The sequence below is a fragment of the Nicotiana attenuata genome, unplaced genomic scaffold, assembly GCF_001879085.1.
Source record: "Nicotiana attenuata strain UT unplaced genomic scaffold, NIATTr2, whole genome shotgun sequence".
Taxonomy (NCBI): domain Eukaryota; kingdom Viridiplantae; phylum Streptophyta; class Magnoliopsida; order Solanales; family Solanaceae; genus Nicotiana; species Nicotiana attenuata.
Genome location: NW_017670803.1, coordinates 60,557 through 81,575, shown reverse-complemented (window position 1 = coordinate 81,575; position 21,019 = coordinate 60,557). Strand labels below are relative to the sequence as shown.

Below are 21,019 nucleotides of genomic sequence, written 5' to 3'. Positions count from 1 at the left end.
TGATGTCTTCATTTGTCACTTAAAATGTTGATGTTGAGGCTGGGAGGTATAATTCATTTTATTTTTAGTTTGTTTCCTTTGAATAAGCAGTAGATATGTGAAAGAAGTATATGATGCAATAGTGGCTAAATGCATGATCGGGAAGCCAAAGACAGTGGAAAAGGTGCGGATGGTGTTCTTTTTGGCTTTGCATAGAGTTGGAGGCCACTGAGGTATTTACTTTGCGACGAGTTATAAGTGACACGTGACACTTCTCTAGATATTTAGTGTATGCTTGTGAAGTTAAATCACAGATTTTCTCTCTTTCCGTTTGCAACAGGGACTCATGAATGAGGAATCCCAGAAGTTAGCTCTTTGGTCAGGTTCTTAATTTTTGGTTTCTTTCCAGATTATTTTCAATTGTTGTTTCCTGTATTTGATGTTTTCGTCCAAACTTATAACCTTCGACTAATGGCTGCAGTTTAATAGGATGGGTTTGACTGATTTAGTGGGTGTTCTAGCGAATTGCTAAGTACTACTGAGGATCTAACTAAGTAATTGTAAATATAAAATCATTAGCTCCCTTATTAAATGAAAAGTCAAACTTTATAAAAACACCAAATAAAATAGTTTGATTTTTTTTTTTTTGGATTTAATTTAACCAATTCAAAAAGCTTTCACTTGGAGTAATTATTTCGAATAGAGAGGTGGATGGGAAACAGAAAATGGATGGAAAAAACTTAGGTGGGGGCCACATCACATCATAGCCTCAAACCACATTTACACTAACTATGCTCACACGTAATGAAAAGCTTAGGTGCAACCCACGTGTATTAGGTTTAAGTAGATGGAATTTTCTGAAAATAACCCTAAACGTTTTCAGTCTACCCAAAATAACCCTACAACGCCTTTTCCCTTCGCACTCTCTTCAATACGCGCTTTCTCATCCTCTATCGATTTGGAAGACGAACCGGTTCTTGCTTCTGCAGCTGTCAGTTGTTCTTCTAAATATGTAACACCTGCTTTTGGATGGATATCTGATTAGGAGTGACTGCCAATAATATCTGCAATAGTTCTGTTCTGTTTGGGTTTTCATTTCGTTTTTTTGCTTGCTGGCTTACTACTCTGTTCCTTTTGGTGTCTCTGCTTGCTAGCTTAAACAAATGAGTATTTTTTGCTTCCTTCTTTGTCTCCTCCTTTAGATTTATGTGTACTGCAGTATGTTACTCAAGAGTTTGTATGTGAATTAAATTGAACTAAATTGTTTTTACGACTCTACTTGAAGCTGTACCAACTTTTTTAAAGTAAATTATGTTTTCACTTCTTGTGAGTTTTACTGTGTTCTTGATTTTTTAAGTGAACCATGTTATTTCCTTGAAATCTTTGTGCGTGTCCAGTAGCTTCTCTATTTTTTTTGAATTTTTCAGTTATGATTCAAGAATAAGCTTGATTTTCGTCCTTCTTTTTATCTTCTGATTAGCATCTAAACTTAGTTGCGATCTTCATCTCTTGTAGCCTTTTTTCCCTATGACCATGTTGAGAGAAAGGAGCTGTAATTTATTCTTTAATCAATAAACTTGTGGAGACCTGTATTCACTTAAAGCTAGGCGCACAGTTGCTCGTTCTGGTGCCTGTCGCGTTATCTGCCTCTCTATCTCTCTCTCTCTCTCTTTGTATCCTTGTATGACGCTTTAGTACTTTGTACTTGAAAAAGATAACAATATTCATACTAAGATACCTATTCAAGTTGTTGTCACTGAGATGTATACCCTTTACGATTAAAACAAAAGGCGCACCAATTAGACCATAAATAATTGTTGGGAAATCTGGGAATAATATTTAAAAGAATATTTTAGTAAATTCTTATTTACCATGTGACTGGTAGTTTGTCTCCCACCCTCCGTGTTTTCTCTTGAGTTAGATTGCACTCTAGGATGAGTGACCAGCTTTTTTGTTGGCCTGTGGAAGGGACATAAAGATGGATGTTGGGTATGGTTTTTAAGTCTATTCATGCCTATGCAAATTTCCAAGGCGTTGTTATTGTGTTAGCATAATTAGGCTATTATATATGGAGAGTTATGGAAATGTAACAAGACTTTGTAACTTGCATCTTTCTTTTCATGTTAAATTTACTCGAATAAGTTTCAAAAACGTAGAGATAAGTGGTGTTGTCATCAAACATGGCATAAAATTTACGGATGGATGCGGATAAATGAGTTGTTAAAATTTTGTAATTTTTCCTTCAGGACATTTGGTGATTGATTTTTGCTTGAAACAATTATTTAATTCAGTTATTTTTCCTTATAACCAAGGTACAGTACCAAAATCTTGCTGGAAAAATCATATTATTTTACTATGTTTATCTGGGTGTTGTATTATATGATGTGTTAGAAGGAAATGAAAAATAACTTATCTCCAACTGAATGGCTCCAAGATTCCAAGCATGTTTTGAAATTTCCGACCGAATCTGTCGGAAATTAAAATTAAAAATTAAATTTTATTTAATTTCCGATGGAATCCGTTGAAAATTTCTGAATATTAATTTTTTTTGAAAAAATGTCCGACCGAATCATTCGAAAATCTGACAATTTATTGTTAAATCTGGGGAGCTTTCCGATCGTTTCAGTCGGAATTTTGTACAAAACTGGGCAGAATTCTACCCAATTTCGAGCTACCCCACCTGTCAAACTATCACAAACAAAAAATACCAACCAACAATCTAAACCAACGATACATTAACACAATAATACGAACCAACAATACATTAACACTATCTAACTTAACAATACATTAACAAATTCTAAACCAATAATGCTAACCATCAACACAACTTAAACCAACAATACCAACATTTAAACCTAACAATTTTGGGCATAAAAACATCCAAATAGCAGCCCATATTCAAGTTTAAAAGCAATACATAAAGTTGTCTCTCACAATCATGTTTACCAATCAACCAAAACATCACAACTAAACTACTACACATCAGATTCAGTTTGTTCATCCTTATCATCAGATAAATCACGCCCATGTTTACGCATGAATTTCTGCATCTTAAGAAATGTTCCGTATTTGGAGTCCAATTGTTGCTTCAATTCACGAATTTTGTTTCTCATATCTTCCATCTGTTCTTGATTTTGAGGAGAAGAAGAATTGGCTAAGAGTGTGTTTGGATGACCTGTAGGTCGATGTACTCCTAGTCCGTAGACTCTGCCTTTGTTTGCTCCACCCGCTGCCTCTATCCACAATGAAGCCATATCATCAAGTGTTGGTTGAGTTGAAGGAGGCTGAGTTTGTTGTCATTCTTCCAACCTTTTATGGTAATCTTCCTGAAATAAAAAATATAACTATTATGTAAACAAACTAATATTTATAAGCCATAAATAATTATGAAGTTAGAATTTTACATATGTGTCTAATGCACGCGTTTATTTCACCCAGTGTTCTCTTGTACCATCCTTTTTCTTTTTCTTATGCAACTCCTCGAAGACCTCAGCGTAATTCACATCTCGCCCTCTTTCCTTTTCCTTCATAAGAAAAAGTATGAGTTGGACTTTACAAACGTAAAATTCTATATGTAAAACTAAGAAATTTTTCATAAATAATTACCATTCTTAGTTTATGGGCCTCAAAAGTAATCGAACCTCGTGTGTACAACGAGCCACCTTTTTTAGATGCACGGTTTGCCTTTGCTTGTTCAGTCTTTGCCTTCCATTCTGGGGTATTCCATTTCTCAAGAAGTTTATCCCAAACATCTTCTCTTAACCAGTCCGGCATAATACCGGAATTCCGAGCAGCGCACATAGTATCTTTAATCCTTATAGCAGCTTTCTTCTCGAAAATACTATTTATTGCATTTTGATGCTGAGGATGCGTACACCTTGTCTACAATATAAAAAAGTAACATTATATGAAGACGATAATTATTAAATAAATATAATTATTTTTTACCCTAAATTGATTCCACATTTTCTCTCTGATGTTATACGGTATCTTTCTCCAAGAAATCCACGGGTCATCGATTCGAGTCCTTTCTAAACGACCACAATTGAACCACCATATAATAACCTTCAAATTATTCCTCTCACAAACTGAAATCCAGTCATTCAACAACACATAACATGAACTCGAATTCATTGTCCACTTAGCCAAATAAATACTGGTTTCTTCAAGTGAAGGTTCAATGAGATTGAACTTGATTTTCAACTTTTTATTACAATAATCACAGAACCAACGTCAGTATAATTTCATGCAATAGAGTTATTTGAAGGTCATGGAACAACCATTGATGTGATATTGGTCAATGGTGTGCTCCATGAAGGAGATCAAATAGTAGTTTGTGGCATGCAGGTAATTAAGCTTCTACTATTTCTATGTTGTGCTAAGATTCCTTGGGTAATTGTATGAATGTTTCTTTCTTGTGCGTAGGGCCCAATTGTCACCTCATGTTAGGACCAAAAAAAATCAGGTGTCATGCGGAAGCTAGTAAAGCAAACCTTCAACGACGATAAATCAGATAACAAAAGAGAAATCTACCAAAAGAGACACAAACATTTGACGTGGTTCGGTCAACTGACCTACGTCCATAGCGGCGATGAGCAATCCACTATAATAAAAAGAGAGTACAAAATATCGAGAGAACAACCTCACGAAGGGGCAAACACAAGTGACACACTGACAATTGTCCCGTAAAGTTTTCCCCTTAGACACGACTCTCAAGCCCCCTATGGCTACATTGTGGATGCTACTGAATGAGAAGGAAGGATCCTCAATTTATAGAAGTCCAAACCTTTTCCTACAAGAAAAAGGACTAGCCAAATGTTGGAGATTTATAATTTCCTTTTACAAAGAGGAAAACTCAGTTAAGGTAATTATATTGCCCTTTTCCTTCAAGAGATAGGAAAACCAAATATGATAAGAAAATTATGGCAAACACCTAACACCTCAATCCGAGCGTTATTGACACCTGACCCAATGAAGGAACTTCGAGTAAAGGTGTAGGAAACTACGTACGTGGTTCTATATGCATTTTCAATTGGTTCCATTTTTATTTGAGATATGCTTTAACCTCAGTTCAACTCCTTATATAATTTGACATTTATATGACCAAGCTGTTTGTCATCTTTGAACTATCAAAGGAAAGAGGGGGAAAAATGGAGCAGATCAGTTGGGTACGGGGGTTAATAGAATAACTGGGACCCTACTTTATTATGAAGAGTCGGGGCCTTCCTTTTATCCTGCAATTGAATCTTTTTTCCTCTCTTTAATAGAATAGCCATCGCAAAGATAGTGATGATTTTCAAATAACTCTTTTGTTTTAACAACTGGAACACAGAGCAACAGATCTGCAATAATCCTTAAATTCTTATAACAAAGGAGGGTTTGGGTGGGGGAAACTTACCTGGCAGTCGAGGATCTCGACGGACTTGCAGCGGCGCTGGCGAGTGCTGCTCGTTGATGGAAGTGGCGGGTTTAGGTGGGGGGAAGTTTAAGTGAGAGAAAGAGAAGAGAGAAGGAAGAAAAGAGGAAAAGGAAATAAATGGAAGTTGCTGAGGGTTTTTTAAAAAACTCTCCGACCGATTCGGTCGGTAATTTGGTCAAAAGTAGTCAACCTCGTTTTACTAAACATTTCCGACCGAATCGGTTGCTATTTTTCTTTTATTTATTTCTTTTTTTTTAATTGTTTCCGACCGAGATGTTGGACCCACACTATTCTTGTTGAGGTAAGGTGGATGTGCGAGCACACTAGGATAGACAATATTAGGAATGAGGATATTCGGAAGAAGGTGGGCGTCGCCCCCGTGGATGACAAGATGCGGGAAGCGAGGCTCAGATGGTTCGGGCACGTGTAGAGGAGAAGACTCGATGCTCGGTTGGCCGTGGTGGGTACGAGAAGAGGTATATGGAGACCTAAGAAGTATTGGGGAGAGGTGATCAGGCAGGACATGGCACGACTGCTCATTGCCGAGGACATGGCCCTTGATAGGAAGGCCTGGAGGTCAAGCATTAAGGTTGTAGGATAGGGGTAGTAAAGCTTTCATTACTTCATTCCGGGGTGAGGCGGGGTTGGATTAGGATTGGTCTTAGATGGTTTACAGTTTATGTTGGACCCACACTATTCTTGTTGTTTGTCTTAGCCCCGGGCCTTAGATTATGGTTACTGTTATTGCATGTCATTCATCTTTCGGTTTTTATGTTTCTGTTACTATTACGATTTCTACTGGAGTTAGTAATGAATTCTCTCCTCTTGTTTTTTCTTACTTTATTTTTGTCTTTCTGAGCCGAGGGTCTATCGAAAACAGCCTCTCTGCTCCTATCGGGGCAGGGGTAAGGTCTGCGTACACATTACTCTCCCCAGACCCCACTATGTGGGATTTTACTGGGTAGTTGTTGTTGTTGTTGTTGTTGTTGTAATTGTTTCCGACCGAATTGGTTGCTACAAGTGACGCGGAATTTTCCGCCAAAATTTACGACGGACATAGACGGAATATTAGTCGTAAGTATTATCAAAAATTGAAAAATATATTTTTATGCATATTCCGACCGATTCCGCCGGAAATTTCCGACTACAATTTTGAAATGGGCCGTTTTTTAGTAGTGCAACATGGACATCTTAATTTTACTGGATTCCCGAATGTCATTTCTCCGGAACAACCCAAAAATCAGCGTTAAGGAATGGGAGAAATATTCATGGAGGAAGGGAGCAGGAATATAACAAATCCACAATCTCATTCAAAGAAGAACTTTAACATCTAATTGACTATTGAATTGAAACAAAGCAAATAACTGAAAGTTGCAACAATGAAATAGAAATAATAGCAGACAAAGAGAGTGACCAACAAATTCAAACCCTGCTCTAAATTCAACAGTGTATCATATCATTACATTAAACTTGCTTGAAATCAAGGTCCAAGTCAATACCATTTTAATCATATTTATATATTGAACAATAAAGAGGCCTAATGTTTTATACCACTGGGGGCTACTAAGGGTTTAAAGGGTGTTTTACTGCTGAAGTTTGGTCAGCTGCTGCTGGATTTTGAAACAACCTGGGAACAACATTTGAGCTGGGAAAACAGTAGCTTGAGGGGCTGAATCTAGAGGGCGTTGAACCGAGTTTGGAGGAGTGTTTAAGAGTAAATTTCTACCCTGTTTCTCCTGCTTAAGCTGCTGAAATCTGCAGCTTTGGACGAGAATTTGAAGAATAGCTTCAGTTTCGGCAGTATTTTTATAGCAAAATTTGCACAATTTGAGCTAAGTTTTTCTGCTTGGTTCCAGTGAGTACCTACTTATCAGTTTTGAGCTGTAGTGTATTTTTTATTCCAATAGTTCCACATTGATTGCTGTATTCATTATATTCTTCAGAGAACATTTATTTTCCATGTTAATTGTCATATTCTTTTGCAACTTAGATATAATTTGTTCTCCTGTGGGTTCTTTTGTTGAATATATCTTTTGTTAATTTGCTTATTTTCTTTGTTGTATCTATAAATTTCAGTCATTTCCTTATTGCCGTTCCTTGTGTGTTGACAAATGCCTACTGTTCAGCTATGCAAGACTTCAGCATACATATGATCCTCTTGTATATTGAATTGGACAGTGAATAAGCACACAGGCAGTAATGAACAGAGAAGGAAGGGGGAAAAAGATGATTAGTAGCTCTTTAGTTACTGGCGATAAGACCACTTCACCTGGAAAGAGTTACTGCTGAGTGATTGAATCGAGTACAGGAAATGAGAGGGAAGAAAGAAGAGGCTATGCTGCAAATAATTGAGAAGCTGCTTTCTTTATTGATAGAAGGAGTTGTGGAAAGAAGCAGAAGATAATGTTGAACCAAAATGATGATACTGGGAAAGAAAGTATCTTGACTTATTAATCGCTTTGTGAAAAAGTAGCTGTTTAATTACTGATAAGGTGATTTTAGTGGGGGATATGGTTGACCATAAAACACGACGATATTCACTACTTCAACAGTAAGCATAATAGAATCTCACTTTTCTCGTTAGGCTGGAGAAATTACTACATATTTCTCTTAATTTCCTGATAGTTTCCCTTTAGCATTGGGAGTAACTGAAATGTTGATTGATGTAAACCTCGATGCTGATACCCTTAAAAATTAAAATCGCAGAAACACAGATGCCGTATATCTAGTTTCAAAATGGCACTAAGGCAGTTCAAATTTAAACCCGTGGCATAGCTGTTTGTATCATAATGTTGACACTGAAGTAATGTTTCGGAAAAAAGTAAAGGAAGGAACACTTACATAAGCAGCTTCAGCTTTCTCATTTACCCAACATTCTTTTTTTTTTGTGCGATGAGTCTGAAAATAAAATTCCGCAATTGAAGATTCTTTTCCAGTAGCTTCTTTCTGGAAATAAAGGAAAATACAATATTATCAACACTGAATATGATGTTATTTTCTTGAAGAAATAATGTTTAAAATATATATATATATATATATATATATATATATATATATATATATATATATATATATATATATATATATATATATATATACACACACACACACACAAAACACTATGTAAGTCATGAATAAAAATGTCGAATCTTTCACTCTTTTATATAATAATAAAAATACAAGTTAGTACAATTACCCATCTGCATCAGGTTTAATCCACATTCGATGCTCATCATCGCCATTGCCAACCGTTCTAGACGAGGTGGCTGGAGCCATATTGGCCGGTGGAGACATCAGCGGTTCAGTTTCTTGATTTATAGGTTGAGATTCATTAGATTGAGGTTGAGATGTAGTATTATGAGGCTGGGATTGACCGACTTGAAGAATAGTCGTTGAAGCCTAGGAATAAGCGGCAAGTAATGCATTGTCTTCCGAGGAACCTTTTTATTACCCTTCTTGCGCCCACGTTCTTTGTAGCGAGGTTCTTTACAAAACTTACATTCTGTCATCTCTGTATCAACCTTGTAATACAACATACATCCATTAACACAACAGTCAATTTTTTGACTAGTTAGACCAAGTCCTGAAACTAGCTTTTTCGCATGATAGTAATCTAGAGGTATCTTATTATCTGGAAGACTTGTATACTTCATTAATTGTGCCATTGCATTAAAACAACTTTGGGACATATTGTATTCGGATTTAATACTCATCATTCTAACAGCCGTAGACAACTCCGAATATTTACATCCAGGCCATAAAGGTTGTTGAGCTGAATTCAACATTTTGTAAAACCTGGTAGCATCCATATTCGGGGACTCTTCTATATTGGGTTCAAATTGATGCCCAAATTCTACACCACCAGCATCATAAATCATACTTTGATATCTATTACATGTTCATAGTCTTCCCCAAGAATATTACTTTGACTGCTTGAAGGTCTGTCAAAGTTATACCCTTGATGACTACTCGAAGCACCTGAATAGATATGTTCATTCAAATCAATTGGAGGTGCTTTAATTCCTCTCCATGCGATGTCCAATACCAATATCCTGGCGTGAACCCTTTTTGAAAAACATGCACAATAACTTCATCTTGTTTTAGGTGCTTCATATTTTTACAACGCTTACAAGGGCACCTTATGACTCCCTCGGACAAGTACTTAGGCTGACTACAAGCAAATTTAATAAACTCATCTATGCCAGTTATAAATTCATCTGTATACCCCACTCGACGGGGAAGAAGTCTATTTTCGGTGCTCAGGAATTTTCATTTTCTGAACCAAAAGATAAATATATTTAAAAATATAGATAATAGCATTTAGACACTAGACATAAAGTAGATAGTGTTGGAATTCTTGGCTGCCCAAAAATTAATATAATAGAAAAATTGTGCAGAATGAACAATTTTTTTTAGTCATTTGTCAGATCATAAACAAATTTTTTAGTTCACAATAATCACTACAATTAATCTTTACGTCCACACTAACAGATCATACAAAAAAGAATTACGAGAAAACATTCCATAGAATTCGACCAAAACAAGAAATCATGACGAAATACCATTAATTCATGGGAAAATATATAAATGAATCTGTTAACTTTCTCATTTTATTCCAGTCCTAAATGTTTAGTTCTTTATATACTTTATATTGACAAAGAAATAAACAAAACAGTAATTGGCCAAAACTCACATTCACTTTAACAAAGAATGGGATAAACAAAACAAAGATGATTGGCCAAAGCAGTAATTGAACATCAATATGAAAAACAAAATAAACCATAATTATGAATTCCAAAGAAGAGTTAGAAGAAATAAACATAAAAAACAGAAAATCACTGGATAAATGCATTTCCATTTGAAGATAATAGTAAGACTCCAAAACAGAGACAACACCTTATTTTGCTCGCTACAATCCATTTCACCAAGTTTGGACAAAAGCCGTTCTACATTAAGATCAAAAAGTTTTTTTTTTCTTTTGCAGAGAAGGGTGTGAAAGCCAAAACAACAAGGACTCTTCTTTGAAATTTCTCAACAGGTAACGAATTCTTCTTCCATAAATTTCAACAAAAAGGTAGTAAAAACAACCATGACCAGAAAAAGCATACATTTGGCTAGTGGCGAACATGTGGGGAGAAGTCAGGTGTCTTCAAATTTTTATAAAAAAACAGAAAATCACTGGATAGATATAAAAAAGAAGAGAGGCTTACGGGTATTTAGAAGAAACGGGGAGAAACGATGGAGATGAAGGAGCTTAGCGGGTGGAGGAGACGGAGAGAGCAAAAGCACCGGTTGAAGTTTGAGAGAGTACAATACCCCAGCGTTGCCGTCGTCTTTTTGATTCTTTTCTTTTTGCTATGGAGCTTAAGTTTCCCACTTTTGTTTTTTTTTTTATTTGTAAAATAATATGTATATATTAAAGCTTTTATTATCTTGGAAGTAAATTATGAATAAAAAATTTAAACGATTAGATTATAACCATAAAAATTGTAGAACTTTCAAAGCTAACTTACGTAATTTCAAAAATTTAATTATGACCATCTATGTCAATTTAACATAACAAAAGATAATTTATATATTTCTTAGAAAAAGAATTAAATTGCTTGAATAAAAAAAAATATCCCGTAAATAATGAAAAAAATTTGTGTGGGAATGTCGTATCAAATTATCTTCAAACCAAAACAATTTCACTAAACTTGACATAACTATTTTTTAAAAATATTACTATTTCAACATAACTAAGTCATAATACGTAACTTCTTCCCACAAAAAATATTTTGTAGACTCAAAGAAATCAAATTGAGATGTTTCTTAAATTTGTGTGTACTCCATTATTTTCTCGAAATCGCCCGTTTATACAATTGCTATCGTCCTCACTTTCACTGCCTACACAACGATGATCATTTATCGTCCATAATACTTAATACGATCTAGCTAGGGTCCTGTAAAAAAAAAAAAAAAAAGAAGAAGATGACATATAAAAAATATGCACATAAAATAAATTCAAACACATTCTCTATCAATATGATAATTGTCTTCCAAGCATAAATTTTATTTTTTCTTAGTCTTAAGGTAAAATAATCCTTTACTATTACTTGTAACTTATTCCCATGCCCTCTGATTAGCTTGGTATATTTTTTTATTCGCAATTATATATGCATAGCTAAATAAATAAGCTTAAGAAGTAGATATAATAAACTTAACAACAAAGATAATAAATTTCCAGTTAAATCGATACAAAAATAATTCAGTAAGTAATAAAACTCTCAATACAACATCTATGATTTTCAAATATATATAGTATTCTCATGACTCAAGCTTGGAGCAAGTAAATCCCTATGAAAGAAAGAAAAAAGAGGATAAATCCCAGAGTGACGGAAATCCTCAGTTAAATCACCAAGAACAATATTCTAGCTAAACTCGCAAAAAAAATATTCCCAGCTAATTACACAAGAAATTAAATCTTCGGGCATTTCGCCATAGAAAAATTTAGGTGCAACCGCTTCAAGATATTCCCAAAAAATTTTCTGAGGTAAATTACCAAGAAATGTTCCTAGATAAATCACAAGTAAATCCTTGTTAAAGAATTCTCAAGTAATACCGCAATAAATAATCCCCAGGTATATAAGTCCCCACATAAATCCCCATGAAAATATTCGCATGTGAAACCTGAACAATAAATCCCCAGGTATTTTCCTAGGTACATAAATTCCCTGGTAATTCCCCAGAAAATATTTTCCATGTAAAACCATAGGAAATAATCCCCAGAAAATTCCTCGGCAAAACTAAATCCCCAGGTACATCCCCATGAGATAATCCGCCGCAAAATTCGCATGACAATTACATGGGGAAGTTTCTGCCGACTCACAAATGAAAAAAAAATTGTGTTCATTTACCTACGAATTTACCTACGGATAGAGGACATGCCGATTATTTTCCCATGTAATTCCCCAGGTAATACGTTTGATCCTAATGGCGCCAAAATTACCTATGGATTTATCAAGGAAAATTAAATTCGCAGGTATGATATTCTACAATTTAAGAATTTCATTTTGGCAAGAAAATCCGCAGGTAAATCTGGGAATTTTATCCCCAGGTAAATATTCCTAGGTAATCCGCCTTTTTCTTGTAGTGTCAGCTCGACATTGTTTTATGTTTAAGAAAATCTTACCTCATCAATAAAAAAGAGTTTCAACTACTCTGCTTATAATATCGTTTTAGTATAGGGCGTACATGTCAAAATTGAATCTTGGCCAGTGAAGAGACGAAGTAGCTGACAGAAGGTAAGAGAAGTTTGGCTGAGGTGAAATTTATGTGTTCAGAGAAGTTTGAAAAACTGAGTGCAATATTGAGATTGGAGTTATAATACTAATATAAAAAATAGAAAGCATTAGTAATATGTTGATTTACCAGTAAAAGGAAACTATAAATAGAAGACAATCAATAGGTGTGGTACGAACAACACCTATTGGCCCTCGGCCGTGATTAAATAAAAAGTTAAGTTCGACCAAGTTCGAATAACACCTATCGGCCCTCGGTCGCGATTTAGTAAAAGGTTAAGTTCGACCCAACTCGAACAACACTTATCAGTGCTCGACCGTATTTCAATAAAAGGTTAAGTTCGAACAATACCTTTTGTCCCTCGGCCGCATTTAATTAAAGGTTAAGTTCGACCCAGCTCGAACAACACCTTTCGGCCCCCGGCCGCATGTTAATAAAAGGCTAAGCTCGGACGCGTTCTTGTAACACCTACCGGCCCTGGGCCACTACTTGGAAAAAGACCAAAATCAACCAAGTTCAAACAATATCTATCAGCCAAATCTAAATAAAGAGGCACACTCGACCTATATAAACAAAAGGCGGATCCTATAAATATTCGTCAATAAGGCTACGACTAACTTGAAGACAGCGACAATAGAAAGAGCATAAATAGTAACAAGCAAACAACAAAAGCAAAGTACACATATACGGAAACAAGTACAGGTATGGAAGAAGGCGCAGAAAAAAAACTTAAACATTCATATACAAATAAAGAGTTAATTACAAGGGATCTTAAAGACGCCGGAAAAAATTAACAAAAAAGGTCTAAGAGAAAGACTACTGGCCCTTGCTATCAAGGCCCTCTGCGACCTCACCACCTCGGCTCCCGGCATCCTTTCCACCTTCGCCTTTAGGATAAGCGGTATCATACAAGGCGTCCTCCTCAAGCTGGTCTACACCCTCTTCCCCATACTCCGATCCTCGTCAGGTTGAGGCGTAGTGGGATCATATCCATAAGTGACTCAAGCTTCACGAGACTTAACGCGGGCATCCTCAAGGGCAGCTTCAGGAACGGAGGTCCGCACAATGGGATTCTGCGGCCGCACAATTATCGTGTGGTCCACAGTCTAGGGAATTTGGTCTTGGAACTTCAGGCTTCTACGATCAGCATGAAAGTGGGTGCGGCCGCACTTCTGATTATGTGGCTGCACAAAAGTGATGCGGTCCGCACTCTTCTGCTTTTGGACTTGACTCAGCTCTCTGAATCTTCAATCTTTTTGACCGCATAATAATGACTATGGCCGCACTTGACCTCCTGCGGCCGCACAATTTCGGTGCGGTCCGCACTCCCTGAGCTGGCCAAATAGTGATTTTTGGACCACTCCGATTGGTGCTTGGTATGGGAACGGAAGGAAAGTGTCACGACCCAATTTAGGATCGTGACCGGCGCTTAGGAGGAAGTGCTCCCAAGTAAGCCTCATCGGTAATTTTACAGAAAATCGGGCAGAGTTTTCCCTGTTTTTGGACCATCCCAAAAATTTTCTGTCTCAAATCAGCAACCAAACAACCTAATAGCAATTCAACTGGCAATTGACAACTTACCAATTAGCCAAAATAAGTCTCCACCATTACTAATCAACACACTAACAACCAGAAATACTAATCTACCTCCAACTTTCATAATAAAGGACGATACTCAACATAAGACTATAATAACAAAAGAATACTCACGACACTAAAATAATGACTATGGAGCGACTCTAAGAATTTAAAGAAAGACCATAACAATTGATAAAAATCTTCGCCCACGCGAACAAGTGCGAGGCTCACCAAGAGTTCCCAACCTGTGACCTCTAATTAACAAAATCCTCGCCTGCGTCACCTGCTGTCTCTGTAAAAAAAATTAGCGGGGAATGAGTCGCTAGCTCAGTGGGTAATAACACTTAACCACAACCGTTTTTAATTTGGGGACAAGTCAGAAAACATGCTAGTATATCAAACAGAAAACAACATAAAAATGCCCTTTCAGAAATAATAAATATTTTCAGTCTCATCACGCTTTTCTTGTAGTAAAATATAACTAACAATTCAGTAATAAGCTCGGTAACCACGGTATAATATCAGTATTCACATTTTTGGGAGGTTTCAATGAACGAATCATGTAATCGGTATAACTGTGGACTTCTTCGCAAGAAGTCAAATATAACGGTAGTCCCTACTCGAGGGAAATCGGTAATGGTATGCTAGTTCTACCTTCCCACTAGCGAGGGCTATAACGGTAATCGGTGATTACAAGGTGCACCAGGTCTAACGAACCCGCCGTTAGCTACGGGATCCTTCAATGTCTACTCCCATTTATACTTGTCTCTGTAATCCGTATATACTCGTAGAAACTATTTTAAAATAATATAGGGCATTTCAGTTCTTATCAAATCATATAATTTCCTTTCGATAACAGTAAACTCAAGTAACGGTAAAACAGATCTAGTGACAATGAAAATATTTAAAACCACGGTATTCATCTCAAATAACTATTTCGGTATCATATCGAGTAAAAGACTTGTCCCACATGCAACTCAAAAATAATCGGTAACATATTCATATTAAAAATCATGTGTAAATCATGCAAGTTATGAAAACACAAATTGCGGTAAGATTACAACCACAGTACTCGTGCCGAAATACCAAATGCTTCACCTCGAGCAATTCGTACAAATTCCTCCAATCAATCTATAATTACATAATATCAATCTCATGTTAATTTCCTTGTTTAGGCTAATTTATAGCTAATTCAGAATACCCAATCATCGGGGTTCATGTTTGGATCTTAATTTGTGGATTTATATTTAATCATAGAACTAGTCCATAATTCTATCAATTTCAAACTATTTGGTAAAATTTATTCCTCTAAAATTAGACATATTAGTGCTTAAACCAAACCTTTATAGTCTCATTATCTACATAGTAATTGTATATTTCTTTTTATATAAGAGAAAGTTGATATTGAATTCTTTTGTACCACATGAAATTGCATAGATGTAATGAAATAATTCAACAGATGAGAAGAAGAAGGTTAACCTCTTGAGTCGAAGGAGAACTTTAATACTTTTAATTTCAACTCCCAGTTCTTCTTAAGGCCTTTGCCCAAAGCTTTCTTCTTCTTCTTCTTCTTCTTTTCTTTTCCCCCCTTTTTTTTTTCTGAAACCCACGGCTTCTGTTCTCTTCTTGTCGCAGCTTGCTGCTTTCCCCCTTTCTGTGTTTTTTAAGGTTTTCCAGAGAATGGCTTCGTGCCCCTTTTTTTAAAATCCTTATTCTTCTCTCTTTTTTTTGTTTTGTCATGACAAGCCCAATTGTATTGTATCTCCTTTTTGTTTTATTTATTTTGTTTCATTATTTGTTTGATTTTTTTTTGTAGTTACTTTCCTTTAGTTATTATTGTTATTATTATTATTACCAATACACCCTTATTTAAAAAAATATAGGGTGTTACATCCTCCCTACCTTATGAAATTCGGTCCCCGAATTTAACTTAAGTACATACCTGTAGACTGAAACAAATGGGGATACTTCGCTTGTATATCTTTTGCTAGTTCCCAAGTAGCTTCTTCGACTGTATGATTTCTCAATAAGACTTTCACGAACACGATTTCTTTTGACCGTAGCTTTCTTACTTGCCTATCTGTCGGCTCCTCCTCGTAAGACAACTTCTCATCAAGCGGTATAGTCGGTGCTTCAATCACCTGAGATGAGTCTGATATATATTTTCTTAGCATTGAGACGTGAAACACCGGATGAATAAAGGACAACTCAAGAGGAAGTGCCAAACGATAAGCCACCGCTCCCACTCGGTCTAATATCTCATACGGTCCTATAAACCTGGGGCTCAACTTGCCTCTTTTCCCAAACCGCATCACACCTTTCATAGGGGAGACTCGTAGGAACAATTTGTCCCCAATTGTGAGCACTAAATCTCTTCTTCTCTTATCAACATAAGACTTTTGTCTACTTTGAGGTGCAAGCAATCTCTGTCTGATCAACTGGACCTTGTCCATAGCTTCTTGTACTAGGTCGGGTCCCAATAAGTTAGTTTCACCAGCTTCAAACCATCCGATAGGAGAACGACATCTTCTACCATACAATGCTTCGTACGGTGCCATTTGAATACTGGACTGGATCGGAAGCTATTGTTGTAAGCAAATTCAGCTAATGGTAGATAAGTGTCCCAACTACCTCCAAACTCAAGAATGCAAGCTCTCAACATATCCTCCAAGATCTGAATAGTACGTTCAGACTGCCCGTCTGTCTGTGGATGAAATGCAGTACTAAGATCTACTCGTGTACCCAATGTTTCTTGAAAAGATTTCCAAAAGCGTGAAGTGAACTGTGATCCTCTATCAGAGATAATGGATACCGGAACTCCGTGAAGTCGGACAATTTCGTTCATAAATATCTGTGCATACCTGACTCCACCATATGTAGTCTGCACCGGCAAAAAGTGTGATGATTTCGTCAGTCGATCTACAATCACCCATACCGAGTCATAAACTCTAAGGGTTCGTGGTAGCCCGGTGACAAAATCCATAGTAATTCTTTCCCATTTCCACTCTGGAATGTCAATTTGTTGTAGTAGTCCTGCGGGTCGCTGGTGCTCAGCCTTGACCTGCTGATAAGTCAAACAACTAGAAACAAAGTTAGCAACATCTTTTTTCATACCTTCCCACCAATAAAATTGCTTCAGGTCATGGTACATTTTTGTGGATCCAGGATGTATAGTGTATTTAGAGTTGTGGGCTTCTTCAAGAATAGCATGTCTCAACCCATCTACGTCTGCTACACATAGCCTGTCACTCATTCGAAGAACACCATCATTTTCAACAATCATATCCTTGCTTTTACCAGCTAAGACCTCATCTCTGTATTTACATAATCGTTCATCCTCATATTGGGTGGCCTTAATACGCTCAACTAATGAAGACTTAGCCTGAGCACAAGCCAACAATGCCTCTGAATTTCCGACACTAAATCTGATACCTGTATCTTCTAGTCTCTGAATATCTTTGGCCAAAGGTCTCTTTGCAGGGGCTATATGTGCCAAACTCCCCATAGATTTTCTGCTCAATGCATCAGCTACCACATTGGCTTTTCCAGGATGATACAAAATAGAACAATCATAGTCTTTGAGTAGTTCCATCCAACGATGCTGCCGAAGATTCAGATCTCTCTGCTGAAAGATATACTTCAAACTTTTATGGTCAGTATAAATCTCACAAGTTTCGCCATATAGATAATGTCTCCAAATTTTTAGAGCAAATACCACTGCAGCCATCTCCAAATCATGTGTAGGATAGTTTTGCTCGTGCTTTTTCAATTGTCTCGAAGCATAAGCAATAATACGACCATTTTGCATGAGAACACATCCTAATCCCACCCTCGAGGCGTCACAGAATACTGGAAATCCTCCAGAACCTGATGGTAAGGCTAATATTGGTGCAGTTGTCAGACACGTTTTGAGCTTCTGAAAGCTTTGCTCACATTCCTCCGTCCACTGAAACTTTGCATTTTTCTGCGTTAGCTTGGTCAGCGTCGCTGCTATTCTGGAGAAATCCTGCACAAAATGCCTGTAATAGCCTGCTAAGCCTAAAAAGCTGCGAATCTCTGTAGGAGAAGTAGGTCTGGGCCATTTCTGCACAACTTCAGTCTTCTTAGGATCTACCATAATTCCCTCTTTGGATACAACATGCCCCAAAAATGCTACCGAGTCTAGCCAGAATTCACACTTCGAGAACTTAGCATAAAGCCGATGTTCTCGCAATGTCTGCAATACAGTCCTGAGATGATTCTCGTGTTCTCCTTGGCTACGAGAATATATCGGGGTATCATCAATAAATACTATTACAAATCTATCCAGAAATGGCTTGAACACCCTATTCATTAAATCCATGAATGCAGCTGGAGCATTTGTCAATCCGAAAGGCGTCACAAGGAACTCATAGTGCCCGTATTGAGTTCTGAAAGCAGTCTTAGAAATATCTTCATCTTTGATTCTAAGTTGATGATAACCAGAACGGAGGTCAATCTTTGAAAAGTGGGCAGCTCCTTGTAACTGATCAAACATGTCATCTATATGAGGCAAAGGATATTTATTGCGTATTGTTATCTTATTCAACTTCCTGTAGTCAATGCACATTCTCAGGGATCCATCTTTCTTCCTTACGAACAGTACTGGTGCACCCCATGGTGATACACTAGGTCTAATAAAACTCTTATCTAACAAATCTTGTTATTGTTGCTTTAGCTCCCTCAACTCTGCTGGTGCCATTCGATATGGGGGTATCGATATGGGCTGTGTGTCAGGTAGCAAATCAATACCAAAGTCTATTTCTCGTACTGGAGGCAATCCTGGTAAATCCTCAGGAAATACATCAGAAAATTCTCTCACTACGGGTACATTTTCTATACTAACTGTTTCCTTTCTTGTGTCATTTACAATAGCTAAGAGACCCAAGCAACCTTTCTTCAGAAGTCGTTGAGCCTTCATAAAAGATACAATTTTGCAAGTCTCTAGAACCTGACTCCCTCTTAGAATAAAACTGGGTTCATTTGGTATCTCAAACTTAACTATCTTTGCATGACAATCGACTATAGCATAGCAAGAAGATAACCAATCCATTCCCATCAGCATGTCAAAGTCAATCATATCAAGTACAATAAGGTCAGCTAGAGTATCTCTACCCTCAACCCGAATCTGGCAAGCACAATACACATATTCAGCTAATAGAGACTCTCCAACGGGAGTAGCAACTAGAAAAGGATCAGTCAATAGCTCAGGCTGTCTACTAAACCTCAAAGCAAAGTACGAGGACACATAAGAGTGAGTAGATCCCGGATCAATCAATGCAAGTGCATCAAATGAACAGACAGAAAGAATACCTGTAACCACTGCATTCGATGCTTGAGCATCCTGTCTAGTAAATGCAAAAACTCTTGCCTGACCTCTACCAACATTCCCTTGTCCTTGGTTCACAGTAGCACGGTCTGCAGCACCTCGACCTTTGTTTCCTGTACCTGTAGCACCTGAAGTATTACGAGTAGTCTGAGTCGGTGCAGCTGACTGAATAGAAGCCTGGTTGAAATTTCTCGGAGGCTAAGGGCAATCTCTCAAGTGATGTCCCAACTAGCCACACCGAAAGCACTCTCCCGTTAGAACACGACATTGGCCCGAATGTGATCTACCACAGGTCTGGCAGACTGGAGTAGTGGCATATATCTGCCCAGAATTACGATGTCCAGAAGATGATGGTGCCCTATTACCTTGTTTGAAATGTGGTCTGTATGTGGACTGTGAAGACATGTGTGTCCCTGTCTGAGAACCCTGTTGTTGTTGTTGTCCCTGATTTCCTGCTCTTCTATTTTCACTAAAACCGCCACTGAAAGCCCCTCCTGTCTTGGCTTTCTTACGTAATTTACTAGCTGCACGCTCTTCACGTCCCTTATTTTCAATCTCTCTAGCAAGGTTGACTACATCACAGTAGGATAAAGTCTTCATCTGTGGGGCTACTGTAGTGTATAGACGACCAACCAATCCATCAACAAACCTCTGAATTCGAGCTTCTTCGGTAGGCACTAAGTGAGGAGCATATATAGCCAGCTTAGGCAACAGTAGGTACAACGGTTGGCACTGGTGGTGGAGCGTTCTGAACTCCCTGCTGTTGCACTTGATCTGGCATAACAGCTTGGGGTTGACCTATGTTCCCAACTTGAGGTTGAGGAGCAGTATGTCATCTAGTTTGATGAACCCCAACTTGACCTCCACCTCGGGTAGTACCACGTCCAGCACCACGTCCAGCATATGAGGGTGTGCGTGTCCTAGCCATCTGCGAAAGAAATATTCCAAAGTCAATCTCAAGTTATCTCAACGGACGATCAAAGAATGAAAGAAGGGAAAACATTCCTAAATGTTCAGTAGCCTCGAGATCACAAGTATGGGCGCCTACATACCCATGAACAAGACTCTACTAAACACTGCGCCATGACTCGGGACTTAAAGCCTAAGCTCTGATATCAACTTTGTCACGACCCAATTTAGGATCTTGACCGGCGCTTAGGAGCAAATGCTCCCAAGTAAGCCTCATCGGTAATTTTACAGAAAATTGGGCAGAGTTTCTCCTATTTTTGGACCATCCCAAAAATTTCCTATCTCAAATCAGCAACCAAACAACCTAATAGCAATTCAACTGGCAATTGACAACTTACCAATTAGCCAAAATAAGTCTCCACCATTATTAATCAACACACTAACAACCAGAAATACTAATCTACCTCCAACTTTCATAATAATGGACGATACTCAACATAAGA

The 21,019-nt window shown here is 37.4% G+C and overlaps 1 long non-coding RNA gene across 1 annotated transcript; it reads right to left on the bottom strand.

Annotated features, from left to right (window-relative positions):
* Positions 1–2,810: 2,810 nt before the first annotated feature.
* LOC109243459 lies at positions 2,811–8,340 on the bottom strand. The gene is made up of 4 exons (XR_002070568.1): positions 8,243–8,340; positions 3,589–3,864; positions 3,387–3,506; positions 2,811–3,308 (listed from the first exon to the last, which is right to left on the bottom strand). It is a non-coding gene; the product is annotated as an uncharacterized LOC109243459 (long non-coding RNA).
* Between the last annotated feature and the right edge of the window lie 12,679 nt (positions 8,341–21,019).